This window comes from Pectinophora gossypiella, chromosome 11 (assembly GCF_024362695.1).
Source record: "Pectinophora gossypiella chromosome 11, ilPecGoss1.1, whole genome shotgun sequence".
Taxonomy (NCBI): Eukaryota; Metazoa; Arthropoda; class Insecta; order Lepidoptera; family Gelechiidae; genus Pectinophora; species Pectinophora gossypiella.
In genome coordinates, this window is record NC_065414.1 from 2,399,712 (window position 1) to 2,421,738 (window position 22,027).

General features: G+C 38.3%; 1 protein-coding gene across 1 annotated transcript in view; it reads left to right on the forward strand.

Moving 5' to 3' along the window:
- Positions 1–2,039: 2,039 nt before the first annotated feature.
- LOC126370701 (ankyrin repeat domain-containing protein 29-like) overlaps positions 2,040–22,027 on the forward strand; it is an 80,961-nt gene continuing 60,973 nt past the window's right edge. Inside the window, exon 1 of the mRNA XM_050015712.1 lies at positions 2,040–2,151. The gene's annotated coding sequence lies outside the window, so the exon portion shown is untranslated. The remainder of the gene's footprint in view (positions 2,152–22,027) is intronic.

A 22,027-nucleotide genomic window follows, 5' to 3' on the forward strand; every position in this document is an offset into this window, starting at 1 on the left:
GCATTCGGAAATACAGAAGACGGCAGAGAATTCCACTCCCAGTTCATGCGCTCCAGATGCAACCCTGATGCTGACCGCGATCCTCAGATATGAGGGACCGACCTAAGAGTCGAGTTAAATATTTCATACGAAAATGATCACCAACGGTGATTAAAACCAAAGTAGTAGGAAAATAGGTGTATACCGTCGCCTTTTAGCGAAAACCACATAGTACCTAAACGCCTTTCTGAAAAATCACAATAATCGTTCAGCTGCTTGTCTACCCGGGCGTGTCGTAAAATCTGACAGAGAGATTATGTCCTTTCTCACATGGTAGATAATTGTTATGGGTAATAGGCTGATCCCTATCACCATAAAGTGCATCATAACCATCCTAGGACTTCGTATCAGCAATAGCTGCAAGTTTTCTTCGCTTATTTGTGGCTCCGCCCACACCATCCCTCTGTTGTTTTTATGAAGTACTAGCTTTTGCCCGCGGCTTAGCTCGCGTTAAATTCGGGATAACGCGGTTCCCCTTTCCGAATGCACCAATTTTTAGATTCCTGCCTTGAATACTGCGAAAAGTCCCATATAACATTTTACCCTTTGAAGGGGTTGGAGGCAAATTCAAAAAAATAATACACTTTTTTTTGTTACTCGCAAATAGTCCGCTTGAAAATTGCAGAAAGCTCCATACAAACTTTCAACCCCCATATTAGGGAAGTGTGTTAGAAAAAGACAAAAAATAGCCTAGATGCCACTTTCCATCCCTTTAACTATTTCCACTTAAAAAACACGTCTTTTCGTTGCTCCGTTTTGCCGTGAAAGACGGACAAACAAACAGGCATACACATACACTTTCACATTTATAATATTAGTATGGATATAAAGTTGGGGATTACAGGTATAAGTTAGTTATGTATGCCTATGTTCGTATATTATGTATGTTAATATATTGACAGATAATTAGTCACACCAAACGCAATTAAGGAAATAATTTCAAGCGATTGGTAACCTCGATATAAGTTAACATAATTCGTAGTTGAATTAATTATTCATCGGCATAATATACAATAAAACCTACCGAATGCATATCCACTTTGCCCACTGCATTCCTATTAACTGACAAATTATGTTGTCTGAACAAAGAGGTGGTACAGACGAGCGGTTTACCGTTGTTTTTTTAATTCCCATATAATAAAATATTATCATTATTAAAAATAGTTAACCGTTAGGTAGGAAACGTATGTGTGTACGTATGTAGTATCATTAGGTAACACACGTGAGTAACAAAGTCATTTAACATAAATTATACTTAACTCACCCATTTACCCACTCATTTTCCCACCAAAATCTCATTCTTCATTTTTTCTTTTTTTTTCACTCATTTTAGTAAATATTTAATAATAACATTAAACCTAAAAGATGTTTTAGGGACCAAAAACTATATTATTATTTTTAGAGTAAAAAATATACTGGAACTTAAGTCCTGTTCATAGAAATACTTCAACATTATGTATGAGTAGATAAACTATTTTAATAAATGACTAGTCATTTGTTTTCAAGAGGGAGTTTTCGACTAGTTTAAAATGTGTACAGTTTTGACTTGAGATAATTATTTTCACTTACTTCATAATTGGTAAGTACTATTTATTAATTGTATATTTTTTGAGTTTTGTAAATAATATATTTTTTTAATTCAATGGAGCTGTACAATTCACATTTACTTACATAAAACACATTCATTACTCTTCTTGACAGTCAGGTACAAACACGAAGACACGCTAATGATATCATCTAGTAGTGATATTATTTTTTTATACCACATAACATAATACGCTTATAAAATTAATCATCTTGTTAGTAAATTGCTATATGGTCATACTAACCGCTCGTCTGTCTAAATCCTTCAGCTTATCACACGTAGCCGTGCTACGACGCTACAGGTCCCAGTTTGCTACGAACCTCGGCGTAGCCCGCACGTTACGTCGCGCGCAGTTTAGTTCGCGTATAATCGGGATCGTAACTGAAAATATATTTCAAAGTAATAATAAATTATTATTTATTTTATGTACTTATTATTTTTAAAATAATAATGTTTTAGGAGATTTTAGCTTGAACCGAATAAAGTTCGTATTGTTTTATAAAAAAAGGGATTCTGTTTACTCAAAGGTAAGTTTCATATTTTTATAATCTCGAAATACTTAGCTTTTGCAAGTTGTTTAAATTAAATAAAAAACAAAATAGTTTATTTATGGAGTCCTAACGTAAGCTTACTCAGTTGTGAGGTTAATGACCATCCTCATCAACCCTGGTGTCAGGGTATTAAGCCACCAAAGTAAAGTACTTACTTACTTAAGTAAATAGTAGCCGAGACCGACTGCATAACGTGCCCTCCGCGGCACAGATCATCTTACTTGATGATGCAATGTCCTAACCAACACAAAGTGATTTCAGTGATATATCCCCACCGGGAGTCGATCTTGGATCATGAGTCCAACACTAAACCACTTTAGCTAGGAGACCTTTCTGCCGTTTTTTATTTCAAACTCAACGTGGTTTAAAAGCTTTCTGTTTATAATAACGCGCCCAGTTAATTACAAATAATGGATCCCTGACCCGGAACCTGACAGAGGGCAACAGTAACTGTCAGTACTGTCCTTGTCGTTGTTGTGTGGGTCCCTATCCAGTCCCTATCGGCATTGTACCAGCCTAATTTTCTTGTACTTAAAATACTATTTATTAGTCAAAGCAGACATTAGCCCGAACTGGTTATTGATATACTTAAGTAAAGTATAGAATAGGGAGTACTACTACGTATAGAACGGTAACTCTCCGCTCCCCACCAGCGGCTGGCCTAGGTTTACCTCACCCCTCCTCGGTCTTACTTTAGTCTTCAATCGTATGGGCGTCAGACGTCACACACACACCCATGCATGTACGATAACGTCAATGTTTAGTGTCTGTGTAAAACAAGGTGTTTTGTATGAAATGTCCGGGGTGTTTCAAAAGTAAAATTTACTATTTTCACAGACATAATTATATTTTAATGACAAAAAACGTGCTAACAGTCATAGTATAGTTTTGATATATATCAAAACAGCGTAGTTAGAAGAGAATAACAACTTATTGATTTTATAATTTGCGAGGCTGGGGCCTAAACTAATTAATTAATTTTGTTAATTATTTACAGCTAGCTGAAATCGTAGTAATCAAGAATCCATTAAAAACTAATAGAACTGGAATCGCCATCTGTGGACTATCTTGCCTGAATAATCTATCAATCTGCGCACTATCCCCCTTACACTTTAGCGGCTTACGATCATTTAAGACTAGATTAAAGCTGCGTTTCCATTGATGCGGACTGTGCGGAGAGGAGCGGAGATGTGCAGGAATCGACCAATCACCGCGAGGGAGAGAGTGACAGAGCGTCTTCGTTTTTCGCTCTCTCGAACGCTGTGATTAGTCAAATCCGCACATCTCCGCTCTTCTCCACCCATCTCCGCATCAGTGGAAACCCGGCCTAAGACTCAGGAGTGGAAAGTCGGCACCCGATAGCTATTGGGTATGTAAGGTTTTTTATTTTTAAATAAAACGGTATGCAATTTAAAAAAAAAAATATGTATTGTTGCAGCTACTTTTCCCCGGCTATACAGGTTGTGAGAAGCTGCAATAGTTTTAGTCGGACGAGACGATTGTTATGTAAAAAAATACGATTTGAAGTGTATTTATGTTACCTACTGAATATTATATATTTGAACTAGCGGCCGCCCGCAACCTCCAGAATTGCTCACAGATAGTAGATTTCTTCCTACTTACTTGACACTTATCGTCACATTTTTGACAATTCACACAATATCTTTATAAATTATAGCCTATGTGTTATTTTGATGTATAAGCTACATTATTGTAAAGTTTCATTAAAATCAATTCAGCAGTTTTTGCGTGAAAGAGTAACAAGCATCCAAACATCCATACTCACAAACTTTCACAATTATAATATTATTATAAGATAGTAAGATAAGATTTGGACAGTTACTGTTCTATACGTAGTAGTATTCCTTTTATTTTATACATTACTTATATCAATAAAAGGCAGAGGGAAACCACTGCCCCATTTTTCCCTAAAAAAGTAGCACGGAGAATGCTACACCCACAAGAGCGAAGCTCTTAAATTAATGATGACAATTCCGATATGGAGTCACGCGGTTCCAACCATTCCTTTATTTTATTATTAAAATGTAATAAAATCCGTACTTTAACGGTATTTATTAAAAGAAAGAATTTCAAAATACACATTAAAAGAGAATTTAATCCCGAGGCGAAATAGACGTTTGACCTCTGAAATGAGATACAATGAAACCATTACAATGTCGATTCAGTTTCTTTATTAAAATATTGGATTACATATTCAACATAAGATAACATCACGCGTATATCCCTAAAAGGTTAGGTAGAGGTATACAGGATGTTAGTGACATCGTAACGAAAACATTGAGGGATGTTTCAGACCATGATTCTGAGTTGATATCGAGTGGATTTTTTCATCGCAAAAATGTGGATCGGAAAATAATAAAAAAAACAGGATTTTTTTATCAGGAACCAGTATGTACTTGAAAGGGGTGTTAGTGACATTGTAAAGAATACTGAGAGGGATGATTCAACTCATTATTCTGAGTTAATACCAAGTGAAATTTTCGGACGCAAAAGTATAGAATTGAAAATAATGTAAAAAAAACTAAAAAAATAATAATGTTGCGACGGAAAATTTCACTTGATATTAACTCAGAATCATGGTCTGAATCATCCCCCTCATTATTCGTTACGATGTCACTAACACCCTGTATAGTAATATACACCCACTCCTTACAATCTATGTTTAATTATCATTGGTCTTGACAGATGATGGTAACAGTGGCTGTGTAGCTGTCGCGTTTTGCTGCAGGATCTCTTGTGACTATCAAGCCAATAGCAGCACGGCATCTTGCCGTATTTCACACAAATAAAACGAGAGTCAGGGTCGCGGGGGGTTCAGTTTTGTGAAGGTGTTTTCTGTTTCAGCTTGCCCAGCCAGGCTTCGTCTTTCTGGTCATACTTACAATACAAGGAATAAACATACTTACAATACAAGTAATATAAATAAAATTGTTGTTCAAAATTCTAGATTAAGTAAATTAAATTCATCTTTTTTGGGGTTATTTATACGTTTTTACAATAAAATACCAGATAATATTTTTAATTTGTCAGAGAATAAATTTAAAGCTCACGTGAAGCTTACTTTATGTAAAAAAGCTTATTATAAGATTAATGATTACCTAAATGATAAAAATGTCTGGTATTGAATGTGTTCCTTTAGTTATTAAATAACTTGTAATGTACCCTCATTGATTTAAAAGATGTGTTGCTGTTGCAGTTTCTTGTCATTTCTTCTCCTCAGCCATAACACCTTGCGAAATGACGTAAATTCAAAAATGTTACATTGACCTTCAACAAGTTTATCCATGATAATTACGTTGAATAAATGATTCTGATTCTGGACACTCTGGTCTCATATCAGCGAGTCTCTGCATATTATCTTGCTCACACGAGTCTTTAAATCTCAACATGGGGCGTCCTAGGCCTCTGGGCGTTGGCAATTTGTCCGAGCAAGACTTCACGTGGCAAACGAGGCCGTTTGATGAACATGTCCTAGCCAACGGAGTCTTCTCTGCGGGCTATGTTTAAGTCGAGCCCATTGCCACAGCCGGCACAAGCCCTTGGCAACCACGAGATAATAATTATCTACGATCCAAACATGAATTCAAACTCATTGAGTCGAATTCAGTCGAACCTCGATTCCGATTTTAACGTTTTAATCAAGTATAACCAAAATAATTAAAAGGTCACACAAGGTTGTTATTCAATGTATTGAATAATAATAGAAAACAAATTAAATGAAATTCTCGATACAATTTTAATGAGAGTTCGAAAACGAAAAAATACACAACAAATAAACCTTTCTAAGAAGTCGTTATGCTGAAAAGATTAAAAAAATAATTGCTTATTGTGTATAAGACTTCGGAATTTACAAATCCTTCGTCAAAAAAAAGATTTCTCGGAAACGAAACGTTTTCCTATATCATTCAATTACATACCGTAACGTAGTATATTGGGATATTCCAATTGGAATAGCAAGAGGTACATACATCGCAAGATGAACTAACTACCCACATCACACAGACCTTCCTGTTAGAATATCAAAATGTCAAGTTTAGTGGCGAACTTTCATATATTATTTTTTCGTGAAAAATTGGGTTCCGACATGAGAAAGGATAGTTCTAGCTACGAGGTAACCTCCACACATACTAACTAACATAATATGAAAGTTCGCCACCAAACTTACAACGCACATTTTAATATACACCCATTACTGTGTGTAACAGTCGAGTCAACTGTGTCAGTGAAAACTGGTGCAAGTCCGGGGCTAACCCCGGACCCGGCAATTCACCGAACCGACCCGGAGAACCGGCGTTCCACGTTTGAGAAGCAAGCCAGTGTACGACAGTGATTATTTAATTAAGACGGTGAAGGAGGTGTAATGAACGGAGCAACTTGTAGAAGGTCAATCGTAATTTGCATATGAACATAGTCCCAAACTTTTGAATAGTGTTATAAGTAGTTACATAAATACACCCCCAGGGTACGAATAAATAGACTTATTATTTGTTCGTAGCCCCCAGGACGTTATGTACAATCGTGACTACCCGATTACTCTAGCCATAGAGGCGGCCAATCACTCGCGACAGACCCCGATCGGCCCATAGCTTTGCTTACTTCTTTCAAAAATCATCTCAGTCACATTTCAGACCTGTTATCTTAAATTTTGCACCGGGTGAGAGCCCTCAGCGCTCCCCAATTTCCCGGCCAAGTAGTTAATGTCATCTGCGGCAAATCTGCAATAAGTCACGTCAAAAAAAAAGATGTAGGGTACAGATAACCTATATAAAAACATACACATACATACGTAAATCCACACCCGTAATCCATAATAGGGTGGCCATAGCCACAAGTAATCGAAAACCATACCAAGACAACAATACCAAATCGCAAAGTATATAGATAATCGACTGTATATCGATTAATAATTTGGAATTGGCCTTTGATAGACTGGAACGGAAAATACTGCACCGACAAGAGCGTGGCTCTTAAATTGATGATGATGATCGATTAATAATTATCAGTGCTCCCCAATTTCCCGGCCAAGTAATTAATGCCATTTGCGACAAAAATAGGTCTCTTACAGAAGCGACTATCTATTTGACTCTCAAAATGTAGATTGAAGTAGGAAAAAATCTTTCAATAACCAGACCGGATACCGAACCCGATACCTGTGACCCGTTGATAACTTGGTGGAATTACACTATTATAATAGTTTAGAACATTCCAAATTCCAACCGTACTCACGGAGTTGTTCAATCATTCAGAAATTCACGCAACTGCCATTCAAAATGACAGTTTAACTAAATAATGCAAAGGTTCAAAGTTCTTTAAATAATGAACAAAGTTTGAGAGACGAATGGAGATTGAGTATGGACTCTTTTTTAGGGTGGTATTGGTGCTAATTCTTGTAAATACCATCTAATTTTATTTTAAGTTATATCTGTCATTTTCTTATCCGCGGAAAAGGAAAGGGACGGGTAATCGACAAGCATAAAATTTATGGAACACACGTCAATTTTAAGCACAAATCTAAACCAACCGTCTAAAAATTTTACATCCGTCAATAACCCGACACAGTTAAGTAGACAGCACGTCAAACGGATTGCATACCAGGGACGTACGTATGAATGAATAACCCGGGCGAATCACTTTTGATTCGCCCGGGTTATTCATTCATTTAAATACTCATTCTTCCTAAAATTAAGAGCCGTGAATCATCCGTCCCTTTCCTTTTCGACGGATATGAAAATGACGGATATAACTTAAAATAAAATTAGGCGGTGTCTGCAGGAATCGGGGCCATTAATAAACTAAACTCAACTTCGAGACTGCACTCAAGATCATGTCAATGTGACAGTTCTCATATAAAAACAGAGACTTGAGCATGATGTTGAGGGCAGTCTCAGCTGAGATTCATTTATTAATACCACCCTTATAAGTATTTCATTATGTTTACCCCTGAAACATAAGTAGGTACACACATACGCCACAAAATGAGGGAGTTTCCAGGCTAAGTTCACCAAAAACAATATAGATAGCGTTGTACAGCTTTAACGTGATAATTAAATAAATAAACTATAGTTTAATCATCATCATCATCATCAGCCGTATGACGCCCCCTGCTGGGCATAGGCCTCCCCCAAGGATCTCCACGACGATCGGTCCTGCGCTGCCCGCATCCAGCGGCTTCCCGCGACCTTCACCAGATCGTCGGTCCACCTTGTAGCGGGCCTACCCACTGAGCGTCGTCCGACGCGTGGTCGCCATTCCAGAACCTTTCCGCCCCATCGGCCATCGGTTCTCCTCGCTATGTGTCCTGCCCACTGCCACTTCAGCTTTGCAATTCTCCGAGCTATGTCGGTATGTGTATAGTTTAATAAAAGTACTAAATCCTAGATACAATCTGTCACATAATCAGAAACATACGTAACTTCGTCACGTCCAACTACACGTTTAAGTGTTCTGATTCTGACCTGGTCCAAACGAACCCATTATACTAGCGGCATTGCCCCGTTGCACAGCCACTGACAGGCGTTGGACCAGGTAAGACGCAGACCTAGGGTCACCCCCTCTGACTTTGAGTCTCCGGCCGATCTCCCTGATCAATTCCCTCGCCTCGCTACCCCAAGGACCTGCAGTCTCAAAAGCCACGGGCACAAACATGTATGCAGTTTTCAGTTCCATTAAATAAATAAATTATCTATTTTCTCATTACTCGGGTACTTACATAATTATTGCAAAATATAATGTAATAACAGAAGCATATTATTATACGTATAAAATAATTGTTGCTTGATATTTAGATCACATTATGTATAGAATTACGTTGCTACCTATATTGTTTCTCTTTATTTTGATCAGAATAATAATAGGTGGGAGATGTAATTGTGCCTGGGTCCTATAAAAAGGGTCATCATTTATAACCAAAAACAAAGATGCATTATGTCTGTTTTCCATGAAATTAGAAGGAAAACTATGTACAGTGCAATCTATATTGTTTTTCAGGAACGTAACAGAAAACAAAAGTAAGTAGGTAAGTGGCGACCGCGGCCAACGGCTTAACGTGCCTTCCGAAGCACGGATCATGTAACTTTCGGACAATCAGGTGATCAGCCTATAATGTCCTAACCAAACTAGGGATCACAAAGTGATTTTAGGCACCGCTTTGCCGCTTTATTACGTTGGTTAGTGTTACATTTACAACCAAAGATTAATTCAATGTCACGACTTTCTGATGTTTACAAAGAAGGGATCGAAAATCTCGTAAATAATGAACTAACTTCGTCGCGTTTCCGAATGCAGACGATTTTCTATCCGAGCAAATGTCGGAATCAAGACAGTGACTGATTTACGATTTAAAGAGGGTAAATGATAAAATTCCACCCTCTGAACAGAAGCCTGTATTTTCGGACGTGATTCGGGTGCGAGGTGACATGATGACCAAGAGCCTCCCTTGGGTCTAAAAAGGCCACACAAAGAGAGAAAACATTTATTTCCATGTTATACGGCACATTAACAAATTTAAGCGTAAATACAACAAAAATAGGTACAATATAATTTAAATGGGTTTCCTACTTTAGTCCGAAAGACGTATCGTCGAATTTTATTTTATCGATATCACCTTTTTTTTTGACATGACTTATTGTGGATTTGCCGCAGATGGTATTAACTATTTGGCCGGACAAATGGGGAGCGATGAAGGCTCTCACCCGGTACAACGTTTAAGACAACAGGCCTGAGGGTGCCCAGTTGGGCGCGACCTTGGCTCAGGGCGTCGTCTGAGAGGAAAAATATTTGAAAGAATTAATCGACCCTAGTGGGTTGATAGCGATAAGAGCTGATTGAGGGAAAACGTCGACCACGCCGGCGGGGTCGGTATCGGGGTCCTGTTTGGTGTCGCGAGCTGATTGGCTGCCTCTAGAGTAATAGAGTCGTCGGGATCGTATATTACATCCTTTGATCGATATCACCATACTGCGATGCCTTCATATATCGATGTCTTGTTACTCCGCTGTTTCGTTACATTGAAAAACTGTAAAGAAAAATATAGAGCCGTGATGATATAAATTTCAGCTTTATAAATAATCAACCAAATGAAATGTTCCAATACACACATTTTTTTTACGCATTCGCTTTTATTTGCGCGAATTTAGATGAATTGTTTAAATGTGGGGTTTTTAGTTCCCTGATACTCTTCGCCCCACACCATACACCAAGTCCACATAAGGGATATCTATACAAATGTAGGATTTAGAATTAAAAGAGATATTAATTTATCTTGACTCCTTTTATTTTCTCCTTTTTGGCCAAAAAAACGATTCCCCTTACATTCCGACCCCAATCTAATAATAGATAACCATTTTATATTTAAAAAAAAAACTTCCTTCCGTCCTATTCAAAACCATTCTACTTAAATTCTTTTTTTTATATTGGCTAAGTATGTTGGCTCAACTATGCCTGATGGTAAACATAGAGAAGCCCCAATTGCAGAAGCAACTAAAAAGCAACGCAATGAGTCAGTTTCGAATCAGTTGCGACTACCATACTGGCCTACTAGGTGCTTCTTCACGCTTCACTTAAAGGACCCCATGTTGTAACAGGGAGGGAACATTCATACTATAAACAACCAAATCCTCATTCATTATCCTTTCATACTATTCTCTCTTACTTTCTACTCACTTTCCTACACAAAAATATCATCATTTTAACAAATACGTAGATAATTCGAATATACATGAACAATTATCAAATCATTATAGATAGCCTGATAAAACTATTGTTTGGAAACCGATACGATAGTCATTCACGTAGTAATTATTCTATCATAATAATTACTAAAATTATATTTAACGTATGTTTGTTTTTATCAGCATTTTGTTAATTGTATTAATTATACCAGTATTATGCATTTATTTTAAGTTATCGTCATTTTCTTATCCACGAAAGGAAAGAGACAGATGATTGACAACTGTTGAATTTTAAAGTAAATGAATTAAAAACCCTGGCGAATAAAATAGGTATCTCGCTTATATGCAACCAGTTAGACGTGTGCTGACAACTTAACTCTATCGGGTTATTGGCCAATATAACATTTTGGCAGGATTTCTTGAATGTCTGGCTAAAATTGACATTATTATTTATTATTTATTTGACATGTGAATATCCGTACCTTTTCTTTTCAGCGGATAAGAAAATGACAGGTATAACGATGGTGTGTACTGGGGGGTTAAAAAGGCCACATCGAAGCAATTCATTTAGAAAAGCAATATTAGTAATTGAAATTTTGCTTTCATATGCGCAAATGTCAAAATGCAATATTGCTTCTTTAGATGAATTGCTGCGATGCGGCCTTTTAACCCCCCTGGAATCAGCATCTATAAGCCTATAAAAAACAAAAACCCTAAAAAAAACCAAAATAATTAATTCAGGCGCCTATGATATTTGTGGCGTTCAATCAAATGCGTAGTCATGTAACATAATATTATCATCACTGATTAGGCAATATCCTAAAATAACAGTCCACGCTAGATACAGAAATGAAAATGTATTATTTGAGGTTTACGCGGTTATTATCATAATTAAAACATAATACCGGGTTCTTACCGCGTTAATCATGAATATGAAATATGAGACTCCTGATATTTCGACACTGTTGCAAGTGCCATGATCACAGGACGACTGATGAAATTAGAGTGGAGTAGGTAGATCCATAATTTTCTAACGACAAACATATCTGTCTACCCTCTTTCTTTGCCGCTTGTTTCTACATTTGATGTCGGAATGTTCGGAACCATCTGAACTCGCACCAAACTCACTACGACAAACCGCACTCACTGTGTCCTCGCGTTTTGTCACCACATTAGGCAGTTTTAAGTTTTATCTAAATTGGATAAATGGGTAAAACGATATGAAAAATATATTAAACGGCCTTTTCTCGAAATAGTGCCTTTCCAGTGACATCTCAGAGCCGCGGTAGCTCAGTTGGAATAGCGCTTAACTCTCATTGTGAGGTCGTAGGTTCAAATCTAATTATTTTCCAATTTATTTTTGGATCACTATTTATATTTACTTATTACGTGCTCATCGACGAAGGAAAACATCGCAAGGAAACCCAGATAACGAAAAAAATGTGTTTTCGGAGTATTTGACATGTTTTTTTTTCGGGTTGGAAGGTCAGACAAGCAGTTGCTGTCAAATCTTCAGTTTAGGTAAGCGGACCCTGTGAAAACGGGATAGCACTAGGGAGAAGATAAAGTTTCTGACATATCGTATATCAATACTCGTACCGCACAGATACGATCCCATTTTGAACGGAAGTAGAGAAATTAATTGAATTTATGAATTAAGGCACTCATAATAGTAATAATATAATAATATCTTTGTTTGTACTATATAACTATATACTATATTTTTATTTTTTTAAAGAACGTCTAGGGCCCTGTGCCGAGGTTTTTCTTGCAGCTTCTTTTCCCCGGCTATACAGGTTGTGAGAAGCTGCAGTAGTTTTAGGCGGATGAGACGTTCGTTATGTAAAAATTGACGATTCAAAGTGTAACTATGTTACCTACTGAATAAAGATATTTTTGAATTTGAATTGAATAACCTTACATATATGACAATATTCGTTCACATTTACAAGTATGTAGTTACAGGCTGTGACATAATTATTATAAGTCAAATGGTATCCCCAAAAAAATTAAAACTGAGCTAAAGACACCAGCTCCCATCCAAAAGTTGTATACAAAACATAGCTACAAGCCAAAAGTGAGGGTGCTGAAAATGAATATTGCTATATTCAGACAAAAATGTTTAAAATTTAAAGAATATAATATCAGAAAAGAAAATAAGTCATGAAAACACACCAGCATTAATTTGACATGTTACGTGATGCGCCGAGAGACACTCATTAACACGTATATATACATCTAGATAAAGGTAAGTAATAACTCAATTAACCCAAATAATCTAATTTTGTTACAATCGCGAAATTGGGTCGGTTTTATCCGTCTAAAGCCTAAAACAGAAAATAACTTAAGTATTTATTCATTCACGCGGTCGTGAACTAATGACGAAGTAATGTAAAATGACATTCATAACTTTAGCAAAACATTTGTAAAGTCTTTTCTGAATGGTTTATGAATTATTTATGAACTTTTCCACTTTTGAAGAAATCTCAAAATGTTTTCATAAAACTCAAACAATAGTACTCACGACATTTGTCTGATTTGCCTCGGCTGTTCTATTTGGCCAAAATAACAAGAGAAAATGTTTTTTTCTCAGTTCGTTATACAAAAGTACCAGGAGAGCAGAGACATAATGGAGAGGCATTAGGCGACAATGACCGCATTGACCCGAAGCCCGTTATCTAGTACCAGGACGACAGGATAAGTGAAAGCATAACCCACTGACCTGTACTAAATCTTTTGGATAGGTTGACGAATAACTTTTTTAACATCGAGAAGCAACTTGTTCTATGATTTTTTCGGGTGTACCTTGTGACATGCAATAAATGAATATGAATGGATCCCGTGAGCTTTTGTTCATTCGCCATACTAATCTAACACCCCCCGTTTAAAAGAGAAAAGAAATCCCATTGGGCCAATTGGCCAACTAGTCGACTCAGTTCAAAGTTCAAGCATAAAAATAATGCAACTTTTCTTCTGATCGGGCGTATGTGTCTACATCAGGACCCCGATACTAACCCCGCCAGCATGGTGAACGATTCGATTCCTCATTCAGCGCTTGTATATTATATTATAAGCCTATATAAACAGCCTATATACGTCCCACTGCTGGGTACAGGCCTCCCCTCAATCAACCGTAGGGGATATGGAGCATACTCCACCACGCTGCTCCACTGCGGGTTAGCCGGGACCAACAGATTAACGTGCCTTCCGAAGCACGGAATCATTTTACTTTTCAGACAATCAGGTGATTCAAGCCTGAAAAGTCCTTACCAAAGAAAGGACAGTCTCACAAAGTGATTTCGACCATGTCCCCATCGAGAATCGAACCCGGACCTCCAGATCGCGAGCCTAACTCTCTAACCACTAGACCACGGAGGCTGTATTATAAGCCTATTGGCTTAAATTTTGTACCGGGTGAGAGACCTCAGCGCTCTTCATTTTGTCAGGCCAAGTAGTTAAATGCCATGCAAATCTACATTACGGCCTCCGTGGTCCAGTGGTTGAGTGTTCTGCTCACGATCCGGAGGTACCGGGTTCGAATCCCGGTGTGGTATATCATTTTGTGATCCCTAGTTTAGTAAGGACATTGCAGGCTGACTCAAGATCACGTTGTTCTAACAAAAAACTCGGTGAGGTGTGGCTAATTAGTTCATCTTGCGATGGATGTACCTCTGACTACCCCAATCGGGATGTAGTCCTGAGCTTATGTTATGTTTATGTTATGATTAATTTCCTACAGATTTTTACCCCTATTCATATTCCCCGTAACATGTGTTACGGTCGTCTCGACACAAAGCCTGAATTTATTGCCAAGCCAGTCGCGTAGACTTTGCTATATTAAAGCAATTTATCATACTTGGATACTGTGGAAAAGAAAATGAAAAAGATTCAAGCAATTTTTAGAGTGGCCTGGGAAACAAATATATCGGTTATTAATATGGGGGCCCGGGAGTGCCTCCGCCAAGACGAGCAAAGCGAAGCGCAAGTGAAAGGCTCTTCCTATCTGTCCTGCATTTTATCGAAACGTTTCGTCGATTTTTTACACAATTTTTTAAGGATATATTCTGCTCTTCTATCGTGTGGGAGCCGCCATAGGCACCTGACATGACTCGTGTAATACATCAATAAGTAGTAACCGGGACCAACAGCTTAACGTGCCTTCGGAAGCACGGATCATCTTATTTATGGACAATCAGGTGATCAGCCTGTAATGTCCTAACCAAACTAGGGATCACAAAGTGATTTTTGTGATTTGTCCCCACCGGGATTCGAACCCGGGACCTCCGGATCGTGAGCACAAAGCTCAACCACTGGACCACGGAGGCCGTCTATAGGATATATTGTCAGCAGCGGCCTGTGGGTGAATTACACCCAAACAGCGTACAGGGCCATGCGCACCCATTATAATAACGCCTTCAGGGCGCTGATGGGGCTGCGCCGTCACTGCAGTGCATCTAGGATGCTAGCAGAAGCTGGAGTCGATAGCTTTTCAGCTATAATTAGAAAGCGCATCGCATCCCTGATCCATCGGGTGAGGAGCAGCTCCAACAGCCTCCTGCAGACTGTCGCGGCAAGGCTGGACGTGGACAGTGCTATTATGCAGCACTGGACCCGCGTCCAACTTGCCAAAGACACTAAATTATATAATTATTTAATTGATTAATTAATTTTATTTTTTTACTAACATAGATATTAGACTTTTGTTACCTACAATTGCTATGGGAAAACACCCGAAATAAATGATTTTTATTTTATTTTTATTTTTAAATATATAAAGTTTCAAATATATAGTTATTGTACTTTAGATTTTATTGACATGTAAAAGACCCCGATTTTGACACTCACTGACTGACTCACTAATAATCATCATAATTATAAGGTACTTTCAGAGGTCTTAGAAGCCTGAAAATAAAATGTGATAACTTTTTGACATTGCGATCTATTTGATCTCGTCTTGGCATCATTTTACAATAAAATGTTTTGTTGGATTTTTTTTACATGGCTGTTTAAAAAGAAGACATTTATTGCTACTGTATTTTCTATATCTCTAAATTTATCTACGTATGATTGATTTATGCGATCCTGTGATGATGCTCTCGCATGTGGCTTATATAGCCAATCTTGTTGGGAAAGATCCGCACACATTGCGGGCATATGAGCACGTCATTTAAATTTGTATACAGGGCGTTAGTGACATCGTAACGAATACTAAAGGGGATAGTAGAATTTTGTCGTCACAAAATTATTGTTGTTTTTTTTTTTATTATTTTCAATTCTATACTTTTACGTACTTTTGCGATATAAATATGTATTCATTCCTAGAAGCGTGTCACAGGGAGTGTAACCTGGCAACTGACAGAGGGCAGCAATAATTATCAGTACGGCTTTTAAATTATACTACTCTGGGCGCCGTCTCACTCGCGACAGAGTACTGCGGGGCGGAAGGCAAGAGGGAAACCACTGCTTCTTTACCGGGTCACAGCCTTCAACGCTCCCCATTTGTCCGGCCAAGTAGTTAATGCCATCTGTGGCAAATCTACAATAATTCACGTCAAACATACATACATACATACATAAACTCACGCCCGTAATCCCTAATGGGGTGGGCAGAGCCACAAGCAATCAAAGACAACTTGCAGCCACTGTTGATACGAAGTCCTAAGATGGATATGATGAACCTTATGGTGATAAGGGATCAGCCTATCGCCCATAACATTAGTCCATCATGTTAGAGGACGCAATCCCTCTGTCGGTTTTTACGACATGCCCGGGAAGACAAGCAGCTGAACGTCACGTCACGTCAAAAAAAAAGAAAAAAGGAAACCACTGCTCTATTTTTCTCTAAAAAGTACCATGGAAGATGCAACACCGACAAGAGCGTGGCTCTTAAATTAGTCATGATTCATTCCTATACAATTAAGATCTATTAATTTCGGGTTTAGGTATATTCGGAAACATGCTAGTGGATACACAAAGGATATAATAAATTATAGGATCACTATCAATCATAAACGTATCTTCTTCACACGTGTAGGTCCTCTCACCTATAATTAGAACAATACCTAGAGCTAAGAAATACAGGGCATGTCTAGACTACTATGATTATACATACATACATACATACATAAACTCACGCCCGTAATCCCTAATGGGGTGGGCAGAGCCACAAGTAATCAAAGACAACTTGCAGCCACTGTTGATACGAAGTCCAAAGATGGATATGATGAACCTTATGGTGATAAGGGATCAGCCTATCGCCCATAACATACATGATTATACAGGGTGTTAGTGACATCGTAACGAAAACTTGATAGTTCAGGCCATGATTTTGAGTTGATATCAAGTGGAAAAGTATAGAAATGAAAATACTTAATTCAAAACGACACAAAAACATTCGCAATTTGCGACGAAAAATTCCATTTGATATTAACTCAGAATCATGGTCTGAAGTATAGTCAGACATATCCTAAAAACAAAGTAAGTACTTACCTCTACTTTATATCGTCGTTTTATTAGTGAAAACTATTAAAATTCAAAAATATCTTTATTCAGTAGGTAACTAGTTACACTTCGAATCGTCATTTTTTACATAAGGAACGTCTCATCCGCGTTATGTAAAAAAAATTCGTTTCGAGGACTATCACGTATACTGATAACATTGCCGGTTAACAAAAACTGTAGCGGTCATAATGTGTTTAATTTACCCAAATACCACTATGTTCCTTTGGCCTTCGAGACCACGAGATGTTGGGGATCGGACACCTTTAACTTTGTCAAGGATTGGGCGTCGGTTACGAGGGAGGGGATGTGATGCTCGCTCCGAGTCCTACTTGATGCAGAGGCTGTCCATCGCCATTCAACGTGGCAACGCGGTGAGTGTCATGGGGGACCTTTGCGCCGGGTGAGGCGAGGAGGGGCTGTTTGATCAGGGGCTGGCAGGAATCCCTGCTACAGCTAAAATGTTTAGTTAAGTAGGTTTTTTTTATTGTTTATTCTATTACCTTTATTTTTTTACCAACTTTAATACTTAGCCGGACAAATAGGAAGCGCTGAGGGCTTTCACCCGGTTCATTACCCTTTGCATCTGTGCGGAGCTGGAGTTAATTTAAAAGCACATCAAAGTTTGGACTGTATTTAATAATATTATAGTTACTTACATGTTGAATGAGTAAGCAAAGAGTTGAAGTAGAGAGTGCTACGACTTATTATTTATTCGTAGACAGAGTGTTAGAATCGCCATCTTGCGGTCGAATTAAAAACTTAAAACTAGTGTTGCCACATTATTTTATGTGAGGATTCGAACAACATCTATTTCTAATAAAATCGTAAAATAACTATGTTACCTACTCTTTACGATCCGACGACGCCTCCACACGCCTGTATGGTTTCTAACTCACTTAGAGTATTAAAGAACCTTTATAAATAAAAAGGGAAGAAATGAGAACAAAAACGGAACAACAAAAGAAAATAGATACTCCTCCATTACTTTTCCATTTTGTTAGCAAACATTATAAAGCTCTTCGAGCTTAAATAAAAAAATTTTTTAATTTAATTAGACAGGGCGGGTTTAAGAGAAAGATGATGTTGCTGGCAACACAAGTATAAAATAATAATATTTTTTTGGCATGGCAATGTTGTAGAGAATCGAATGGCTGACGCCTCCCGCGAAAGTGTATTTTAATAACAATTTAATTAAATAGTGACAAGTAACAATCTGGTGTTTTGCTGCAATTGGAAGTAGAACCCTCGACCTCTCACCATCTACTACACCTACAGTCCACACACACCAAGAGCCGAACAGATGGCACTATTTTGTCAATTGCAAACTAATAAAATCAATTTTTGTCTGTCATAACCAACTTCAACAGACAACCAGAGGAGCTCGGTGGCGCAGCGGTAAAGAGGAGCTCGGTGGCGCAGCGGTAAACGCGCTCGGTCTGCGATTGTTGAAGTTAAGCGACTTTCGCTTTTTTTTTTCGCGAAAAAGTTTTCATCTCGAACTCCTCCGTGCTTCGGAAGGAACGTTAAGCCGTTGGTCCCGGCTGCATTAGCAGTCGTTAATAACCACCAATCCGCACTGGGCCCGCGTGGTGGTTTAAGGCCCGATCTCCCTATCCATCCATAGGGAAGGCCCGTGCCCCAGCAGTGGGGACGTTAATGGGCTGGTGATGATGAACCAACTTCAGCACCATTTTTTGACCTGATTTATGGTGGTAGTGGTTTAATTAAAGATAAATCGATCATTACGTCACTATCAGGACTATAATTCACCGAGAAGCCGTGGCGACGCCGCCAGCGACAGTCACATAAACAATTAATATCACAAAGTACGGCAACAAAGCCATTTCAATACAAATTGTTTGGCGAGATTTCCTGATGAAATTACTTTAGAAATAAGCATATTTTTTGTCTTTCACATCTATATTAATTTCTGTCTATAATTTTCTTTGTGTATTGAAGTGTCAAACTTTATAACTATCAGGCATACGAAATACTTACCACAGAGCATACAACTTCGATAAGAATGTACTTAGGTACCTGCTAAATGAGTATAATTAGTTGGGAACTTCGCTAAGCGGAAATGTTGTGCTTTCCGCTTTCAGTTGTGATCTACTATTCAATGTTTGAAGTACTCTTCAATGTTTGAAGTACTCTCCACTGTTTGAAGTTGCTCAGAGGTCATAATAATTGGAAACTTACTTAAGAAGAGGGATTTAGGTAAATAATAGTCTAGATACCGAGAAGATAAGCATAGGACAAAGTTCCGTCACATATCTGTCTTAAGTCTACCAACCCGTAGTGGAGTATACTCCATACCCCCTCCATTAGGAGAGGCCGCTGCCCAGCAGTTACACGCATAATGTTTATATGTATCTAGGGAATTCGTATCAAAGTTACTACAAATTGTCTTCTTATTTGTGTTAGCATTATGAAAACAACGTGTTCCACTAGTAGCTTTGTATATCATTTACGAGGGGAGGTCAAAAAGTTCGCGGAATGAGGGGGAAGGGGGTCGAAATTAAACACGAAACTATTTTTCCTTTTCAATATATTCTCCCTTAACCTTAACACATTTTCCGGATCTATTAAATAATTTGTTTATTCCATCATAAAAAAAAGATTTCTCTTTGCTGTCAAAATAGGCCGAAATTGCAGACTTGACTTCTTCATCATCGCCAAATTTTCGTCCACGCAGTTCCTTTTTCATTTTTGGGAACAAATAATAATCGCTGGGGGCCAAGTCTGGACTGTAAGGCGGGTGGTTTAATTTTTCGAACCCGCATCGGTGAATGGCAGCCGTCGCAACATGGCACGTGTGGACGGGTGCGTTGTCGTGCAAAAGGAGCACACCTCTTGACAGCTTTCCTCTTCTTTTTTCCTTGATAGCCTCTTTCAATCTATCCAGTAAAGAAGCGTAGTAATGTCCCGTTATAGTCACACCACGATCTTTATAATCAATCAGCAAAATACCTTCTGTATCCCAAAAAATAGTGGCCATGATCTTTCCGGCCGATTGTGACACCTTAAACTTCTTTGGAGGAGGTGTGCCTTTTTTATGCCACTGCATCGACTCTTGCTTCGACTCAGGTTCATAGTGGTGAACCCAGGTTTTATCTCCAGTAACAATCCGGGCCATAACTTCTTCCTTATTCTCTCCACAGAGCTCTAAAAACTGGCGAGAACACTCGACACGCTCGCTTTTTTGAAGTGGCGTGAGCATTCTTGGAACCCATCTTGCGCTGACCTTAGTCATCCCAAGATGTTGATGTAGGATATTTAAAATACTTGTTTCGGATACACCGACCATTGCTGCAAGCTGCTTCTTCTTCAAGCGGGTATCTTCTAATACAAGTTTCTCTACTTTTTCGATGATTTCCGGTGTGGTGGCCTCAATGGGCCGTCCGGAGCGGGGGTCATCTTCAATCGACTCTCTTCCTTGCTTGAAAAGACTATGCCACTTGTAAACCATGGTTTTACCAGGGGCAGAGTCCGCGTAAACTGCTAACAGCTCTTGAAAAATCGTCTGAGCGGATTTTCCTTGCTTGGTGAGGAACTTAATGACGGCGCGGTGTTCAATTTTCTCCACATTCGCTGAGTTCTTCCCGATTCACTTGTTTGCTGGTCGATAGTTCAAACGTTAATGACCCGTTTTGCTTCAAACTTGGTACATATACTGTTAATGAGGTGTGCAACTAGCGGCTACCTATACGAGCAAACCAACCCCCTCCAACCCCTCCATTCCGCGAACTTTTTGACCTCCCCTCGTACCAGGAGATCATAAGCACAGAAGTGGCTCAGAAAGCAATTTCGTTATAAACTCGTTTGATATAATGACACTCGTATCTAGGGATTAAGTACATACAATCTGTTGTTCTGGTTAAACCAGTACTTCATTTGCATCCTACCAGGGTATTATAGGGCTTCAAAAGCTTAGAACAATGAACAAGAACAATTACTTCACAAACAATAGAGTGAGATGAGTTTTTACTTCGAGACGGGACAAGAATTCATAAGAAATGACTAGTGTCGAGTAGCTACTCCAGATATTAAAACTACGACTTTCATTTCAATCTTTTCTTCCCATTTTTCCTGAGAATGGAAATTAGTTTGCTGTATTATAGAAATAAGATAGTCGGATAAAATTATAAAGATCTTATCATTTAGATTATCATTAATTTAAGAGCCACGCTCTTGTCGGTGTAGCATTCTCCATGCTAGTTTCTTCTGAACTAATATTAATTTTAATATTAGGTCATATTATTTTTTTATACTATTGCGTAGTTTAAAGGTAAAAACTATATATATTGAGCCTAATTTTCATCACAAAGCTTACATATTTAGTTTCTTTCACACATTTCTATAGAATTCTCGTTTGACGATACTCTGCCCACCCCAAAAGATTTACCCGCGTTTATTATCACATTATGTATTTGTCAAAGGCTTTCACATACCTAACAATAGGAACTAGAGTACCAGGATAGCAGCAATGCAGTGGAGGTGTCTGGTTGCACGCCTCAGAAACCATTAGCGCGCTGAGTGCACGCCTAATTGGTGTCGATTTAACTAATGGGCTTGCTGGTATTAATAGACAATATATTAATGCCATTGTGTTAACTTGAATTCTTCACGGATATATTCATATTAATACTTGGTTTATGTTT